This window comes from Strigops habroptila, chromosome 21, assembly GCF_004027225.2.
Source record: "Strigops habroptila isolate Jane chromosome 21, bStrHab1.2.pri, whole genome shotgun sequence".
Classification (NCBI taxonomy): Eukaryota; Metazoa; Chordata; class Aves; order Psittaciformes; family Psittacidae; genus Strigops; species Strigops habroptila.
The window spans coordinates 3074640-3091306 of record NC_044297.2 but is presented as its reverse complement, the minus strand read 5'-3'; positions in this window follow the sequence as shown (position 1 = coordinate 3091306).

The window sequence follows — 16667 nt, the reverse complement described above, 5'->3', positions numbered from 1 at the left end:
AGAGGTGTCCATGAGAGTGGTGGGGGTGCTCGGCATTGCCACTGCGGTGAAGGAGTGGAGCTGGCTCCAAAGGAGGTCACCTCATCCCCCTCAAACTGCTCCAGCACAGCCCAAAGGGCTGTTGGTGGGGTTGCACCCTGGGATGAGGGGGATGAGACAAGGGGGAGCCCTTGGGGGTGTCCCCACCTTTCCCTGCTCTCCCCATCCCACCATGAGGCTGCACTGGTGGCACAACCAGAGGCACCAGGAGGAGAGCAGGCAGCTGCCTGGGCTGCAGCAGCATTGCAAAGCATCCTCCGTGGGGACAAGGACCCTGGTCACCAGCCCTTCCAGCAGGGTTTCCAACCCAAAGCCACCATGCAACAGGGAGTTGGGTCCCAATTTGCCCCTGTGGGGACCCTCTTGCGGCACCCCATGGACACCCCAGCTTCTGGCTAGTCCCTGGTGGCAGTGCCCCTCTGCCCGCTCATGGCACATTGACTGGCACAGGGCCCCATCCCAGGTTTATTCTCAGCCCTGACATTTGTGCCAAGCAGGCAGAGCAGGAGGGGTTCCTGCGCGGTGGGAAAGAGGATCCCGACATCTCCGCTTTCAGCCTGACCTTGAAACTGGAGCAGGGAGGTGACACCCCCCCCGCCCCCCAGACCCCTGGATCACAGTGCTGGTGTGGGGGGAACACAGCGGGAAAGCCTGGCACATCCTGGGCAGGAACAAGCAGTGCCAGGATCCACAATGCGAGCAGAGACAGTCAGGGTGATGTTTGCCCTGCTGGGCACAGGGCAGCGGCCACAGGGCTGCCCACGGGATGCTGGGCAAAGAGCGATATATCCCTACTGGCTTCAGGGGCTTTGGGCACCTCCCTGGATGCTATTTCCTTTACTAGAAATATAGGGTTTTCTACCTCAGTAGATGGTTTGACCCATACAAGCAGTAGATATCCTGATCTGGGGGAGAGAAAAGGTCTAATGTGCTAAAGCCAAGTATGGGAAAGCCTTTCCTTTTACTGCATGGATCTAACACAAACAAATTTCCAAAAGCCCCTGGACAAGCCCAGTAAGTCTGTAATGTGGTGTCCTGTTTCCTAATCTCTTCAGTAAGGAAGCAGTGTGTTGAATTTAAAATATCCCTCTGGTAAATGCTAACTATTTAAAGAGTGCTAGGGTCTTAGAAATGCAAAACAAAGATTTGTTGATTAAAAACACATGGTTTGTTCTGGAGGCATGAGTAGCCAGAAAAATCAGTTCTGACAGTATTTTGGCTTTTTCAATCCCACAAGACATGATGGTGATTTATTATAGTGATGTCAGCTGTGGTTGAAAAAAGTTCCCTGTGTTGTCTTAATAAAAGAGCTTTACCTTGAAATCATTAAACTCTCAGCCTGTTTATTTGAAGCGATGACTGTGAATGTGAATGGTCCCCTCTAAATCACCCAGCCCTTCGCTGGAACATATGCCTGCACATGAGGTGCGGTGACAGCCTGGAGCTTGCCTTGCTAATGCGAGTCGTGTGATGGATATGATTAGTGTGGCTTTGAAACCTGGAGGGGAGATAAGCACACCGAGCCAGGAGGGGAGCCCCCACGTTACAAAGGGAATTAGAAAGACAACAGAGTCTATCTGTCTTCTTCTGCCATCCATGCAGATGGGCAGAGCTGTTGTCTGCAAGGATCTGCTCGCTGCCCCATCCAGCCTATGCAAAGATCACAGATTACCCCCCTCTGCTCCTTGCAAAGATCATAGAACCACAGGATGGTTTGGGTTGGAAGGGACCTTAAAGCTAATCTTAAGAATGAAGCTGTGGCTGCCCCATCCCTGGCAGTGTTCAAGGCCAGGCTGGACACAGGGGCTTGGAGCAACCTGCTCTAGTGGAAGGTGTCCCTGCCCGTGGCAGGGAGTTGGAACTGGACGAGCTTTAAGGTCCCTTCCAACCCAAACCAGTCTGGGATTTTATGATTAACGTGCTGGACTTTGTCCTAAGGAGCAGGGCGCAGCAGCCAGGGGCTGGGACACAGCAGCAGGGATGGACATGCCTGGCAGCAGTATTGGTGCTACAATCTCTGGGTGTTAAATTGCAGACATGTTAGAATAAAATGCCCAGCTGGATATCAAATCCAGTGTCAGCTGCAAGGTGCTAGTGGGAAAGAGGAAACCTTTCCCTTACCATGCTTAATTTCACTGTCAAGATACATAGGTGCCACATGCGGCGGACAGGGTATAGAGCGATGGAAGTGTAATAGGAATAACGTGGAGGCTCAGCATGCCATCCCTCATCCAGCTTATCAGGTTAGCTGAGCTCAGTAAATCACATCAGGTGACAAGGACGGGCATTCCTCCTCTGCCAGGCTCTACAACCCTTCCTCCTGCAGAAAACCAGGATCATCCTTACGGCAAAGCAGTGGCTCCCACCATTCCCATTGGAGCTGTGGGATCGCCTGCAGCCCGGCCCCGTTCCCCGGGACCTGGCAGCAGTTAAGCACTGAGTAATATTTACTTCTTGGGTAAACAGTCGTAATCTCCCTAACCAGAGTTTATCACAGAGCAGTGAGTTAAATTCCTCCTGGATAAGCCCCGCATGTTGTGGTTTTCTGAGCAAGAGGTTTTCCGATGCTATTCAATGCAAACGGGAGGCTCCAGGCCAGAGAGGGGTGAAGGCTGGAGCTGACCTGAGGGGTGCAGGTCCCCCTGCTCCAGAGCCTGCCCGAACCGGGGCTGAGCAGGATCAGAGCCTCTCTGTTCAGTCTTCATCGCAACAGAGCCCTCAAAGCAGGATTTACATTAGAAATAATACAGATGTTGAAAAGAAGAACAAAAACCCGCAAACTTTGTGGGATGTTTACACTAAAATCCCAGAATATGGCAGCTGGGAGAGCACAAAGCACAAACTCTGACCCTGCTGAAGTACATGGGAATGCTACCAGACACGAGATGCTTGGCAGGTACTCACATATTATCTGCCTTAGCTACAAGAAAGACTTTTTCCCATCAGCATGATTGTTTTTATGTGACTTTGAAGCTGAGCACGGCTCGCATCCAGCGTGTTAGACAATTAACCAAGCTTCCTGCATGGCTTGCTTCCGCAGCTGTACATCCACAGGGAAACACATTATTGACCAGTTCTCCGTGGAAGCACATCTCTAAATACAACTTGTTGGAAGTGAGGAATAGCCCAGGATGATCCCAATGTGGATGTTAATGTGCTGGGAGAGATGAGGTTTCAGAGACCTTCCAGAGACTCACAGCACTGCCTGGTGGTCAGGGTGATGAGGAGAGGGTTTTGCTAGTTCCATAGTGTTTGCTTTATCCCGTGGGAATGCCATTGTGCTGAATGGGAGAGCTCCTGGTAGCCTCTCTATGAGCAGGACCACGACAGGGTCTCCTCCAAGTCCTCCCTGTGCTGGGAAGCCTCAACCTGGGTTTGCAGTCAGGGTTTTGGGCTTGAGGCTGATGGCCCTGACCTTGCAGGAGCTGTACTGGGAGAGCTCCGAGCCCTGAGCACCCCATGTGCCTGGCTCTCCAGCAGGATTTGATCCGGGAGGAGCGAGTGGCTGCTTTGGGAAGCAGCAGCTGTCCTCGCCTGCTCCACTATGAGTTATGGGGCTCGGCCGTCCCCACCGTGCCCTTTCCTCCCCGCAGCTGCTCCTGGTCTGCAAACATTCCCTGCTCTGGGAATGGTCCGGAGGGGCCCCCGGGGGCTGATGGGCAGCAGGCGCTTGGCCAGGGTTGAGACTGAGGCTGCAAGAGGCATTCGTGGGGCTGAGGTCAGCAGAACATCATCCATGCGGTCTCTATGTTGGCAGCAGCCCTGGGTGAGAAGCACGGGTATGAGAGCAAGCCCTGGGTGATGTGTCCAGCCAGGGCCCTGCCTACAATGACTCCACCAACCCCGCTGCCTCAACAACAAAGCCACCGTGTTCCTGCACATGGAAACTGGTGTTGGTGCATGGGTTCACCTCTGCTGTGTGCTGCCTTCATGCTACTGGACAGGGCACCACGCTCCGCACAGCCTTAAATCCACTGGTAGAAGCAATGTTTGGCTTTTACTGCATCTATGTGTGACTGATGGCCAGTATTGGGGGTCCATAAACACCATCTCCCCATGCAGATCCCCCTGTTGCTGCTGCTGCCAGGCTGGGGATGGACCCCAGGGCTGACCGGACTTCAGGGCTGGCACCTTTCCATACCACTGCCTGTCTCATCAGGGGCCCCAGGACTCAGAAGTGCTGGTTGTGATTAAACCTTACAAGCTGAGGACCTGCAGGAAGCCTGGGCAGCACTTGAAGCAGGATTTAAACGTGCTTTGGCAGGCTGCAGAGCCGCACATGGGTCTGCCCAGTGCTGTGTTGTGTTGAAGGGCAGCTTTGCTTTATGTGCAGAGCTCAGGGGAGCAGGAGTGAGCCCACATCAGGTCAAGGAGAGGCACTGGCAGACCTTCCCTCTGTCCTCTCTCTGTGCAGAGCCAGCATATCCTCACTGGTGAGGCAGCAATATTACAGGCTGGGGAGGATGCAGAGAGCCTCTGAGCCTCTCAGCAGATGGGATTCAAGTGGAAAGAGCTAACACTCCCATCTCCTCTGTAATGAAAGGAGATGGGCAAGTTATAACCAAACTGGCTGTCATAAATCATCAGCTCGGAGGTTTTGTTCTGTCGTTAGATACACCTGAAGACACACTCAGTGCTGCAGACGTGGCTACAGGAGCTCCGTGCAATGCGTGGCTTTCAAATCAATCTCTTTCCAACAGGCAGAATGAACTGGCTGCTCACATCTGTGCCTCAGACAGGAGAGCCAATAAAGAGGAAAGTCAGCTGGGTACGAGACTGCATCTCCTTCCTTTGGCGTGCCTGGATGCTTTTCTAACCTCCTCTTCAAACACACAGACCCCTTTGGAAATGCACAACTATGGGGTCGGAATCCCTGGGGCTGAGGTGGGGGAATGTGTCTCCTTCCTTGCAGGGAATCCCATGCTCCGCTCCCAAAGCCACTCCTTGGCTGTGGGATTTTGCAGCCTCCTGGGGAAATGAACCACAGACTGGGGAGGAAGTTGAGCAGAACCCTTAGAAAGTTTCAGGTTTGCAGATGGGAGACAAGTCTGTCCCTGCGCTCCTCCTGTGTCCCAGGCTCTTGGTGCACATGGAGAACCAGCAGCAGAGAGAAACCAGAAGAGAATACCAGCAAGAGGAGGAGGTTGGTGACACATTGCTCTGGGATCAGGCTGGGGAAGCGCTTTCATCCAGAGGGTTTCATGGCTGGATCCAGCAGGTTGGCACCAAATCCCATGGCCTCACCACCCACAGCAGCAGATCCCACATTGCCATAACCATAGCGAGGTGCCAGCAGCACCCAGACCCTGTGTCCCATCCCCGGGGCTGACGTGGCACATCGGAGCAGGAGGGTCGCTCCCTCCCTTGTGTGTCTACAAGCAAATTAAAAATGAAATAAATAAATGTGCTAGTTTACAAATAGAACAGTTACTTGTTACTCACAGTATTAACAGTCTCCTTTTATATTCCCCCCCCCTTTTTTTTTCCTCCAAGGCTGTGAAAGACGTTTGTTTCAGTTGCCAACATCTCTACAGAACTAATGTGGGTGGATTGTGACAGATATAATTTCTCCATCCTACAGTTTCATCAACTTGAGTTCTGTTAAACTATACCCGCTGGGCTTAGCTCCTTTTAAAGTTTCCGCTTTGACAGGTAGATTTATTAGTCTTGAAATTTGTACAAATCAGATGTCACTCGTGGCAACTTGTCAAAATGTCAGTCTGCTGAGGGAGGCATGAAAGGATTTTCTGGAGAGAGACGGGAGGCAGGCTTGAAAGAGCCTGAGCAGAGCAGAAGAAAGGAGCTGGGAGGGATCGCAGCCTCCTTGATCCGGGGGGTTTGACTTTATTAAATATCTAGCGCCATACAGTGGGAGATGCTGCTGGATCCTGCCCGCCAAGACATCAAGGCTGTCAACATCCACTGATGGCTCCGAGCTCGCGCCGAGCAGCTTGTTATGTATATTTAGGGCACGGCTGAGGCATGGGGAGAGGAAAGTTCAGCTCGTTTTTTAACGCTGGTGTGTTTGAAGTGTTCCATTATCGCTCTAACAAGCCAGGAGCGGTGCCGCCGAGGCGATGCCTCCAGCCAGGGAGAGGAGCAGGGACCCTGCCACCCGCTCCGTCTTGGTCCGGATGCGCATCCCTCCCCTCTCCACAGCGTGCACCCTCCGGATAGAGCCTTTTATCCATCTGGAGGCAATGGAAGCCCAGCAGAAGAGTCCACGAGCTGCCTCACACCAGACAATGCTGTTTATCCACTTATTTTTCCTTATGGCACCAGTGTCACTCCTGGCCAGGCAGGGTATCCTTATAATTTCCCATCGGATGTCCTCCATGGGAGCTCATTGTGCTCGACCACAGCATTCAGCAGCAATCCCACGTGCGTGTGCATGGATACACATGGTTTAATCAGCCCTGGAAAGCTGCAACTAAAAGAACTGACCTTGCCAACCATTTGTGCTCTCACTGATGAAGGCAGGAGCGAATGTGAAGCACAGTTGTAAAAGACCACGTGTTGGAAGGGGTTAAAAGATGGCACCCACCTCCTTTAACACACCGACCCAACAAGTTATTCCATGGAATAAATTTAGGGCTGTTGAAATGAAAATGTAAAGTCTTTAAAATAAGCCATTTAAAAAACATTATTTTGTTACCAGTTCCAAGGAGAGGGGGAAAATCTCCACCAAAAGCAACGTTTTCTTTACATGAATATTTACACTTTGTTTGAAGAATCTGTTTTGGCTGAGAAGGCTGTTGGGGAAGTTTGTTTGATGGGTGATGTCGCTGCCCCAGTGACGTGGGGACCCAGCTGCTGCTGGGAATGGAGCCGGGCAATTCCCTGCTGTGCCTGTCCAAAGCCATAACAAGAAGCAGAAGAAATCCTGTCCTGTCACCCTGCCTCCTCTGGAGCTGATCTCTCAGCTTGGAAAGCTCCCAGTGGAGATAACCTTGCTGCAGGCTGGCAGCGCCTGTGCGGAGCTGCTCAGATGTACCTGCGCATCCCGGGATTTTCCTGCACCTCTCTATCATATCCCATCCATCTCACACAGAGCAAAGAAAGATGCTGCCCCAGCCCAGGGCTTGGGACCAGGAAAGGTTTTCTCATCACCAGGATCCAAGAAAACTTGTTTTCCCTTCCCATACCAGGCAGATCTCAAGCAGCACCACCCTCTTGGAACTCCCCTCCCTAGTCCAGAGCTGCTCCCAGAGCTTCGTTTCAATCCCAGCCTTTACATCTCACCTTATTACACGCACCTGATTGAGCTGTGAAAGGAGAAATGATTTAGAACTGAAAACTGGTCCCCATGTTCCGAAGCTCCCATCCTCAACCAGGGGTTTCACCCTCCCGTCCCTCGTGCCTGCGACAGGGATGAGGCCACACATTAGAGACAAAAATTAAGCAGAGAAGCTTTGCTTAATTAATTGGTACCTAAATGTTCCCTTCTTCGAGCAGCTCCAAGTGATCATCTCATGAAAAGAGAAGGGGAAAACCCACTTCACACAGGAGGATTTGCTTTAAAAGAAATCACTTTATGTCACATCCAGCCTTGATTTCCTTTCATGTGGCAGCTTGCTTCCCACATTAAATACCAGTACGGCAGGAATAGGAGGCACCCAATGGCTCACTCCATGTCTCAGCCACATCGGGGGTAAAACGTATCCTGTGCTGGGGCAGGAGGGGACCAGGACCTGTCCGTGTGTCCAACTGGGTTTTCCCACGTGCTGTGGGTGTCTGCGAAGTGATTTCAGCTCAGGGAAAAGGAGAAGAGAGGGAAAGAAGAGGGGAGGAAGAAAATGCCTGGCATGAGTTCAGAAAGCTCTCCAGCTCACACATCTGGTTCTTATATTTCAAAGTTAATTAGTCATATTGAAGCTGTCTGAAGATAAATTTATCATCCAGAAAAAACACAAACAGTTTGAAAAATGAAAGGAAGTGAGGTGACACGGCTTGACGTTTAAATAAATCATTTTAACATGATTAAAAAACTTGTCCTCCCTGACACCCGGAGCTGGATACTTTGTAAAGACTTTCTGACAAAGACAAGTCCCTGTTTGGTACACAAAGCCCCTGCCATTCAATTACACAGACTAATCTTTGGCCAATTACTTCTCTGAGTGACTACCGGAGGATGCGATGCGAGGCACGGGGCTGAAGCAGCCCAAAGAGGGGGGTCAGGCACGGCCCTTCCTGCACGCTGGAGCTCGGTTGGATGTGATAGGGATGGAAGCAGGGAAAAAGCAAAACCAAGGGCCCAAGCAGCACCCCAGTGAGCCCCACTGGGCTTGGGGTGCACCACTGCCTTGCCATGCCCATTCCCCCATCCTTCTGTGGTGTCCCGATCTAACACAACCTGGAAGTTTTTCCCTATTAGCATCTTTGCTAATGGGATATCCTCATCTCATCTAATGATGTCCTCAGCTTTGCTGATGGGATAACAAGAGGCAGTGGTTCTGCTGCAGAAGTCTCATCACCTCTGTAATTCCCCCCCGAGCACGTTAGTGATCTGTCAGTGCATGTTCCCATTAACACCATGCAAAAGTCTTATTAGATCAGTGGCTTTAGCTCTATGTCCATGTTATCAAATTGCCTTCTCGCTACCTTGAGTGATAGAAGGTTTGTGATTAAATGAAACACTCGCCCTGAACATCAACAAGAAAAGCAGCCCCGTGCGTCTGCTTGACAATATGTCTATAAGCTAAACATCAATCAATATTAGGGCAAATCAGCATATCAGATGACCCAGAGGAAGAGCTCAGATGGTTTTCATTCCAATTCACCTGTTTTGTCAGATGCTTTCAAGGAATATTTAAGTTTTACCAATCCTGACTGAATTACTGATACTTTTCATTTCCCAGCTCCAGCCCCATCCCTAGGGAGTCACTCAGCATTTCCTTCTGTTACCAGATCCAGCCCGTTGCCTTCCTGCCATGGCTCTGGGAGGATTTGCAGAGGCCTTGGAGTTTCTTAGTCTGATAAGAAACGTGCAAAATGGGGATACACAGTGGATACAGCACATCCCTACCCTGCACAGGAGCAGGGGTGCGCTGGGGACAGGCAGGGAGACAGCACAGCACGGAAAGCCATCCGCCTGTTTGGAGCCGAGGGAGTTCAAGAAGGTAGGAAGAATCACATCATGTAACAAGAAAAGAGCTCTCTCGGGCTTGAAGGAAGCAAAGTGACATAAGAAAGCATGGAATAAAAATAAATAGATGAGAAAGTGTCGCTTAATGGAGAAAATGAATATTCAAGTTGTTTCCAGGGAAGAATCTTTGACTTTGGTGCTAGTTACAGTTACAAGGTTTATACGTTTTCTCCCTGTCAAAGCCTTCACCGTAATTGTCCAAAAGTTCCTTGATTATTTCTAGCAAAACTGTCAGCTGCCTTTGAAGTATCAGAACAGTCTCATCACATCTTATTAAATAGTAAACATCATTTGCAAGCGTGCAGGAGATACAGACACCGCAGCAAGCAGCTCGTCAAAGTGGGTCGCTGAGGTTTGAACGCGGCACCATCCCCCACCAGGCACAGGGATGAGGAATCAGCACCAGTCCTGGAAGCTTGGCTCGTCCCTCACAAGGAGCAGAGAGCACAGCCAGAGCCAGGTCAAGCTCCCGCTGCCCATCCAGCAGAGCCAGGGATGCCATGAGATGGGGAAGGCAGGTCCTGGGCTCATTCACCCCAAAAGCATGGTTCACACATCCCCCTCTCCAGCATTCCCCTGTGGAAACTACCAGAGACTGTCCCTGTCAGCTCTGAGCATTTTCAAATATACTTGGAAAGAATTACTTAATTTGAAAAGAAAATAATGTTTTGGATCCAGCCTAATGTTTTCATGCTATTCCTCCAAGCCAGATTTGGAGCAACTTATTTCGCGTGTTGAAGTGTCTTTTGAGAGCTGAATCTTTCATAGAAGAGTAATTGTGCAATTAGCTAGGAATTAGCAAAAATTCATTCTAATTACTTCCAGGTGTGACACAATCTATGCTTAAAACCAAGGATGGGAGTAGCAGCACCCTGTCAGTGTCTGCTGCCAGAGTGGATGTGAACAGAGCCTCAGCTCGCAGCCTGATGTGCGCCTGTGATGGTGCTTTTGGAAACCACAACTGCAGAGTGAGTGCAAACAGACCCTGAGCAAATGATCTGCTCAAGCAGGGAGCCAGGAGTGGGTGCTCCTAAAACTTGCAGTGAGCAGATTGATGCAAGCTGCTAAGTGGTGAGCCCCCAGTAACACCCAGTGCCTTGGACCAGTGAAAGCTGTGGTTCAGACCGACCCAACAGCACATCCAAGTCCCTCTGTGCCACCAGCATGAGTATGAGCAAAGCTTGGAGAGGAACCACGCACCGTGGTGAGGGTCAGGCCCCCTCAATGCCACTCACCCAAAAGCAGTGGGGTTGGGCTGATTTCCATCCCATCAGCTCTCAGAAAGGGGCTTCAGGGCCACGCTCTGCTGCAAGGAGTTACAGCCCTTCTCACCCTGGAAAGCCACAGCTAAAGCCATACCCCAGCAGTTTACTGTTGGCTGGAGAGGAAAAGCCAGGTGGATCCCATTGTGCCTGGTACATCATTAAAAACACTGGGAATCTCACAATAAAGCCTGCAAGATTTCTAGCTTTAATTCCAGATCAAAGAGGCTTCGGGAAGGAACATCCCAGGTTTGAATGCTTATCTCAGCCAGACGCCATGAGCTTTTGAAGTTGCCCCATCAGTCACTAATCAAAGATCTCCTTTTAGATGGGGAAATCAAATCCCTTTCAGCAGAACCCAGTGGTTATCAGTTTCTAAACACCACTTGTCTTTTGAATGACCTTCTTTTTGTGAGCTGACCCTGGAGCCCTCAGCAGAGCAGGAAAACCTTGCAAGAACCAGCCCTTTAGTTTGCAGAGCATTGGCACACACATAGCTTTGCTTTCAGGATGTTCAAATCAGCAAAGAATGTGTGTTTGGAAGTAATAAAACCCTTAGAGGTAAATAAATACATGCTGTAGTCCCTGTTTAACACATAGCAATTGCCTCCAACTGCAAGTACTAACAAAGACCTGGCATTTCCAATCAAAAGAGGAATTCACAGAACTATTAGTCTGCTTTTCCTCATCACATACAGACAACGCTCAGAAGACAATAACATTTCAGAGGATCAAGTTTTTAAATACAAAGCTTTTTGGCTAAAGAGGCCCTCTGGTAGCACGAATAAAGGGTCTTGTATCAAAGCTCTTGTAAGTGACGTATCTGTAGCATCCTGGAGCTTAATTTAGGACTAAGTTTCCACAAGTTGGGCTGATGAGGAAGCTGTGTAAGAAATGTGTCTGCACAAGAAGCCCTGCTCTGCCCAAAGGCACCAGGACATGGAGTAGGGAAGGGGCAGCCCCAATAGCTGCCACCTCCCCAAAGTCAGCCCGGACCTGCTCTTGTTGCTCAGTTTTACCCACAAATGCCAAACTGCAGCAGGAAACTCCCGAGATCTTCCCCTTTTGCCATTGAAACTTGCAGAAAACTTGCCTTACGCTGTTAAAATCCCTCCAGGATTTTGCAGTGCAAGCATACAGCAAAAAGAGCAGCGCTCTCTCCTGTCGCCTGCTACCAGGAATATTCTCTGGACTCAGTTACGATGATTCCACCATGCTTGCATGAGCCCTCCTTGCAAATTCATTGTGCAGAGATCAGATGACAGGCTGCTCCTTTCAGCCACTTTCTCCATGGGAATTTACACCTTGAAACTTGATGTGGAACATGAGTGGAGCTGCTGCCCATCTAAAGGCTCTATTTGGAGCTCCCCTGCTTGACTGCAGCATGGCTGGCACATCAACAGCCCGTGTCCCCCTGCTGTGATGCCTTTGAGATTCATGACCCACTATTCTGGTCTTTCTCTCTATTTTTGGAAGCCACCTCATGGTTCCATGTCATTCCCTGTAACTGGATTCTTCACATCCCATGGCTTGATGGCTCAGCACTCACTGTTAACTCTACAGGCTCACACGAGACGGGTGCCTGCCTGCTTTTAAGAAACACAAATGGAGTGAAAGGAGAATGAATGGACAGCGAGGTCCATAGATCACCAAGCACCTAAACAGCACAGCTTTTATTGGGTTAGACCTCATTTCTTACACATTTGCCTGGGCAACTTTGAATAACTAAAGAGAAACCTCTCTTATAAACCCCAAACAAACAGCGTCACTGTCCCAAGCAGCAACAGTTTTGGCTGGATGAAGTGCACGGGTGCTGCTGAACCCAACTCCCAAGATTCCATTGAAAGCTCGGAGTGTGAGCACAGGAGACTGGAAGGTGGAGCACACAGGACTGTCCCTGCCAAGAACTGGGGTATTTTTTAATAAGGGCTCAAACAAACTCATAAAAAGAACCCCGTCAGCAGGGCAGATTTCATTCCAGCTGGGAGCTGGATTCCTGTTAAAAGGAAAGTGCCAGCAGGCCCTTTAGCTCCAATGGCACTACCAGACATAGCTGTAATTACGAGCTTTCTATTGCTGTGTGAAAGCTGTTATGAATTTCAGTGGGCAGAGGGGCACAGAGGAATAGTAAATCACCCAAACAAAAGGTATGGGCAGCAGGGAGTAGACTCCGGTGTTAACCAAGCACCATTGTAAAGAGCTTAAATTATGAACATGTGCCATAGTTAAAACAGAGACTGCAAACTGGGAGCTAATTGTCCCCGAGGAGCCCAAGCATCTCTGCAAGCACGGGATAAATCAGGCCATGCTCACTGGTCCTTTGTCCCTGGGAATCCCGGTGCTCCCAGTTCATTTGTAGGAGTGGAAAGAGTGTGGCTGCAGTGCAGCTGGGGAGAGCAATGCCCTGGCTCCACGTGCCCTGGGATGCTTGGAGCCTCCCTCCCTTTTGGGGAAGGGTAAGAGATGCACGGAAGAGCAGATGATGTTTGTGAGAGCAAGGGACATGGAGACCCACAGAGTGTCTTTTTGGCTCAAGTTGCCATGTAGAAAACTCCTCCCTGAGCCAGGTTCAGTGCTTGGGGGCCCTTAGTTCATCCCCAGAGCTGGCTCCTGATTCGAGCTTCACAGTTGGCCTCTGATCACAATTAGAGCTGAGCTTCCCTTACAGCACTCAAGTGATGCCTTTCAGTGCTGCAGCATCCCTCCTCCAGCCTCAGCTGAACACCCCACTCAAGCCATTGCTCCAGGCTGGAATTCCTGGTTGTGCCAGGGGGAGCAGGAGCTATGGGCACTGCTGGAGGACACCAGCACAGAGCTGGGAGCCTGGAACGGTCTCCAGCAGCGAGAAGGAGATCCAGACCTTCACCCAGCTCCATTCAGCCTCTCCTCCATGCCATAGCTTTCTGCAAGCAAACTCACAAAGAACAGCTTCCCATTAGCAGTTACTTCAGTCAGGACTGTCACCACCCCTCCAAGCACAACCTCTGAATAATCTGTTGTTGATTTGTACATGGATTTGTACCGGAAAAGAGATTTTCCCAAGACCCCCAGCTTTACACAGCCTCCTTTATTAGTCCTGGATGGAAGTTTGCAGGAGGCTCAGCCTGGGGCTAAGCTGTGAGTCACAGGACCATTGCTCAATGCCAGGGCCTCACCAGAGGAACCTAAATCAACCCTCAGCTAGAACTTCTAAGGGAAATTTAGGCCCCTGGCATGAGTTATAGCGAGACAAGGAGGCTCTCCCAAGGCAAAGCAGCCTTTATTGGTCAGCTGGATGCCAAATGCAGTCTGAGCTAGAAACTTGAACTTGGAACTGGATGATCTTTAACATCCCTTCCAACCATTCTATGATCCTACAAACTTCTGGCCAAACATAGCAAAAGAGACCGGTTTGACTGTTCCATCTGATGCAGTGTGTTGTCAGAGATGCCCTTCCCTCCTTCAGGCCTCTTACCCTGCTCTTCTCTACTTCATTCTGGGGGCATTTACTGCTTTAACATCTCACATTGCCTTTTTGCTGGCCTCTAAAGCATGCCTTCCTCTTCCAGGCACTCCAGAGTACTTGCCCACAGCTCCAGGCAGGATTTTGAGCCATTTCCCCCCTTTCCAATGCATGCATGGAAAGGAAGGTGCAAGCAGCCCCTTGCCTTACACATGAACAGAGCCTCGCAGGTCTTCCCTCCCAACATTCCCCTTCCCTCCACCCCATTCCCCAGGGATTACATTTCTATTTAACCAGCCGCTTCCTCCTCCATTGTCCCCAGCTCATAATCACCCTGCCCAGGGAGACAGGGCAGCGTGAGCAAACACCAGCACTGCCTCAACAACACGGGGAGAATCCTGATGTTTGCCAAGGCAGTGTTTTCCCCCACCTCCCCTTGATGGATTTTCCTACTTGGAGAGATTTGTCTGCAGCACATAACTTCCCTGCACCTTGAGAAAGTCAGTGCTCGGCCTGAGACAGCTGCAGTATTAATATCCCAAAGTGGGGAGCGAGGAGGGAGAGCGCGTGAGTGTGGAAGCAAGTCTGCACCAAACCACATCAGTAAAATGAGAAAGCCCAAGATTGCACCATAAATAAGGCCCAGTTGACACTTCTTAAATTCATAGCTTTAGCACACAGCAAAGTGTCTCCTTTTTATCAGGAATTTGTTGACAAGGGTTGCAAAAAGATCCACAAATAATACTGAGTGGGGCTATGAAAATGTATTTGTGGAACATTTCAGTATCAGGGATCACCATTATATCGGAAGAATTCATCTTCCTGGAACATTTTATTAGTATCTAGATTTTATAGCTGCTCCCTTTTAATTTTTTTTTAAATTTATTATTATTTTTTTCATTCCTCCAGCAAATGTAGCATCGGCCGAGAAGATGTGGGACCAGCATCTCATCTCCGCACCACTCCCCTGCTCCCTGATTTATCCCAGGCATTTCCAGCCTGGCAGAGGCTATTAGGGGTTAGGTTTTCCAGGCTGCTTTTCCCTATGGATTTCCTGGGTGACCTTAGGCCTCAGGGTCTTGGTGCTGGCCAGGGATGTAAAACATTCAGAGCACAAGATGAACCCAGGAAGGTGCCTGCAACTCAAGGCAAAGCATGGCCAGGCTCTGCTCCCATTTCCCTGTGTTCCCCCCCAACAAGTGCCCGTCCTGCCCTCTCCCCTCCACATTCCCTTCCTTTCCCAGCCTCACCACAGCTCTGCTCGGCAGAAGAGATAATAAATTTCCAGCCGTGGCATTACAGACAGTCATAAATAAGGCTTTGCTCTTTGGAGCCGGCACTTTCCATTAGGGCTGTCTGGATGGGGCTGTTGATACCCCCCATCTGCACAGGGCCCTGCTGTAAAATTTATCAGTACGCTTTCCTCACCCCATAAATCATCCCAACTGGAAGCCATATGGCAGATAAGGCCTTAAAAACATAAGGCACAGGGAGAGAGGGGCACTGGTGCTTTCTGGTGGCACCTCTTGAGCCTTGCAGACCCCACACCATCACATGCCAGCCCCATGGTCCAACCTGCTCCCCCTCCATAGGCATCTGTGCTGGTTGGGGGAGCAGGAAGAAAAGGGCATTTTGTATTTTCCCAGGCCTACAGCAACAGCTCAAAAGCAGGAGTCATCTCCCTAAACATAAAACCCAGACTGCACCTCCGCAGGGATTTCACTACTTAATCAAATCTCCGGTAGAAAAAGCCATGCTGATGGGGAAACCAAAGCCAGCACACCTCAGGTCACCCAGCTGTACTTACTACAGGACCAGTATACACCAGTTTTCCACCCAGGCAACAGGCAGATGCACTGGGGAGAGCCCCCAGCACCAGAGAAGACCCCGCTTTGTCCCTCCACTGCACACATTGCAATCCCAGTAACACCCCAGCCCTTAAGGAATTCAAGTGTTGGTCAGTACATACCAGCAGCTCCCAAACAGCTACGAGCATCCTGAATACAGCTATTTTGACAGAATAAGCACAAAGTTCACAATACAAAGTGATTTTTGGATTAAAAGAGCTTCACAACAGAGGAACTCACATTTCCTTCTTCTCCCCACTGTTGCAGCAGCACAGGAAGCACAACACACCCAGAGCCAGGTTTTTCCCATCCCTGCCCTGCCCATCCTTATTTATTTCACTGCAGGACGAGGTGTAAATTGATACCAAATCAGCCTGTTTATACTTCACACCCGCTCTGCACTCAAGGAAACGTGTAAAGGGATTAAGAATGAGGCCTATTGTTGTTGGGCTTTAATTAAAAAGCCCTACAAAGCACAACATCCCGCAGTGACCTGTTACAGGAGCCGGGGTACCCCTGAGCTCTGTACACCCAGACCTGCCCTCTGGCATAGGGATGCAGCAGCTCTGAAACAGTGATGGGCAAAGCATGCAAGGGGAAATATACCATGAGTTTCTATATAGTAGGGATTTACCACCCTCTTCCCCTGCCGTGAGTGAATGTCTGGATGCAACCAGATGCTATTTATACAGGGAAAAAACAGAGTTTGAGTTGACTCTGTCAATTCAACCCCCTGGGCACTGGATAAATGAAAACTAAGTGTTTGGGGCACTATAGGCATGTATCTGCCCACTGCTGTCCCTGCTTGCTTTCTCCCCATCCACCTTCAGCTCCTGCTCTGTTTTACAATGTCTCTTTACCTCATTTCCACTGCAATCCATTCGAAAGCATATTGTGGGTCATCCTTGCATTCCTGATGGCAGCTTTTGTTG